The sequence below is a fragment of the Heteronotia binoei genome, chromosome 4, assembly GCF_032191835.1.
Source record: "Heteronotia binoei isolate CCM8104 ecotype False Entrance Well chromosome 4, APGP_CSIRO_Hbin_v1, whole genome shotgun sequence".
In the NCBI taxonomy this organism is placed as follows: domain Eukaryota; kingdom Metazoa; phylum Chordata; class Lepidosauria; order Squamata; family Gekkonidae; genus Heteronotia; species Heteronotia binoei.
In genome coordinates this window covers 22,148,939-22,151,257 of record NC_083226.1, presented here as the reverse complement: position 1 = coordinate 22,151,257, position 2,319 = coordinate 22,148,939, and the positions used below count along the sequence as shown (strand labels likewise).

The window sequence follows — 2,319 nt, the reverse complement described above, 5'->3', positions numbered from 1 at the left end:
ATAAACAATAGTAAAATAAATATTTTTGAAGCTGACATATGGTTTAGAGAGCCTCAGAGTAAAGTAAAGGCTTTCAGTTATTCATATGTGCATCTCTTGACAAAGATATTAATCGAAACGGGAAACATAACGATTGAAATTCCGTTGAGAACCTGCTTTATGCACAGTTGGGGAATATATTTTTATCACCTTTGAGTGTTGTATAAGTCTTTACACATTCCTTGGAAGCCTGGAACTGTAGTGGTGGTTTGGTTTGTTATTCTGAATTGTATTTATGGGCAACAGTGTATGTATTTTGAATTTTTCTCATAAGTAATACTAGTGTTTTATGTTATTATTTATTTGTTGGAGATATTTAGCACATTGTTATTTATGTGTTGGAGGCACATTGTTTTCATTATACAAGGGAGATATCTGGCCTTTTCTGGTTGTTTGGTCCTTCTCCCCGTCCCTGTTTTTTCAGTGTTAATTTTATAAAGCAAGCATGAAGAACAAGAGATATGTTTTGAAAAATGTAAAAACGTATGCTCTTCCACCTCTGGGTATTCATTCCCCTTTTGCCCCAGCTCAGACTGCCCCCAAAGTTCTGTTTTGCAGCCTTGCAGGAAAGCCAGGTCATGGCTAGGGCTGCCAACCTCCAGGTGAGTCCTGGAGATCTTCTGGAGTTATAACTGAACTCCAGACAAACTAGATAAGTTCAACTAAAGAAAACGGCTGCTCTGGAAGGTTCATTTTCTGTCATTATACACTGCTGAGGTCCTTCCCCTCCCCAAATCCCACTCCTCAGACTGTCTGGCTAGGATCTTAGAGACCTGGGTTCAGATCCCCACTAGGCTATGAAGCTCAGTATCTTGAGCTTCTTGGGTGAACTTGGCTCTATTACGCTTTTCGAATCTAGCCTACTTCCTAAGGTTATTGTTAGCATAAGATAGGAGAGGCAGAATTATGTGCGTTGCTCTGAACTTCTTGGTGGAAGGGTAGGATAAAAATGGGAATGAGTAGGGTTGCCACCCCTGGGTTGGGAAGCTCCTGGAGATTTGGGGGTACAGCCTGGAGAGGACAAGGCTTAAGGAGAGGAAGAACATCAGCAGGGTATAATGCTACAGAATCCACCTTCCAAAACATCCATTTTATCCAGGGGAACTGATCTTTGTAGTCTGGAGATAAGTTGTAATTCCCAGTGTTCCCTCTAAGCTGAGTTAGTGTGAGCTAGCTCATAGATTTTTAGCCTCCAGCTCACACATTTTTGACTTAGTTTGGGAAGGATGACCCCAGAGAACACTAATTTATGCAGTAGCTCACAACTTTAATGCCAGTAGCTCACAAAGTCGTTTTTTTGCTCATAAGTCTCTGCAGCTTAGAGGGAACATTGGTAATTTCAGGGGATTTCCAGGCCCCACCTGGAGGTTGGCAACTCTAGGTATGAGAGAGGAAGGGAGAATTTGCCTGGTCAAATACCAGCTCTCTTGGTTTGTTACTAGAACTAAGAACTTCGTAGCCATATACCAAATTGTCTCTTTCTGAGAAGTCAACAGAATGTAGAAATTAATTCACAAATTTGTGTGTCATCCTTGCATAGGGGCCGTGCTAATTTTCTCTGTATCATTCCAATTTTAGTATATGTGCTGCCAAAGCGAGCATGCAGAATGTAGAAATGTGATGTAGGACTGGAAAATACCCTGCTCTTTAGCATCAAGATGCAAACACACTCTGTTCTCCAGGTAACAGAGAATGGTCTACTATGAACTTTCCAACATTCTTGACCTTACAGTAGGGTCTTGCCTTCACTGCTCACTTCGTGATCTGAGGACATTTCTCAGAGATCTGTCAAGCTTTTCTGGGAACATGAAACCTGTTTTCTTAATTCATCTGACACATGCTGGAGGCTGTGAACTCCTTCTTTGTGCAGGTAGTCGCTCTGGCTTCAAAACAAACATTATCTTATAGCAAAACCCTTCCTTACATCATTATATAGTTATTAAAAGCACAGAAGCTGCCCTGCTGAATCAGAGTTGGGTCCCATCTGGCCTAGCATTTCGCTTTGAAGGGCAACCAGCCAGGTGCTTTGGGGGAAACTCATGAGCCAGGTGCAAAGGTGAAGGCTATCCTCTGACTGCCGCATATTCCCAGTGATATTGCCTCTGTACGTCCAGGTTCTGTGTAGATATTAAGGCTATTAGAGATGGGGCAGATTATTGGTACAGTGCTGTTGGTGCCAAGGTACTTCTATAACAACATTCAGCCTGTCTTGGAACAAGAAATCACCATGAGTTCTCTTCACATCTGGCACTTGCTGTTGCTTCTCTGCCATACTATTTT

At 42.0% G+C, this 2,319-nt stretch overlaps 1 non-coding gene across 1 annotated transcript; it reads right to left on the bottom strand.

Annotated features, from left to right (window-relative positions):
* Nucleotides 1-1,534: 1,534 nt before the first annotated feature.
* On the bottom strand, nt 1,535-1,641 carry LOC132570640 (U6 spliceosomal RNA). Its single transcript, XR_009555346.1, has one exon. It is a non-coding gene; the product is annotated as a U6 spliceosomal RNA (small nuclear RNA).
* Between the last annotated feature and the right edge of the window lie 678 nt (nt 1,642-2,319).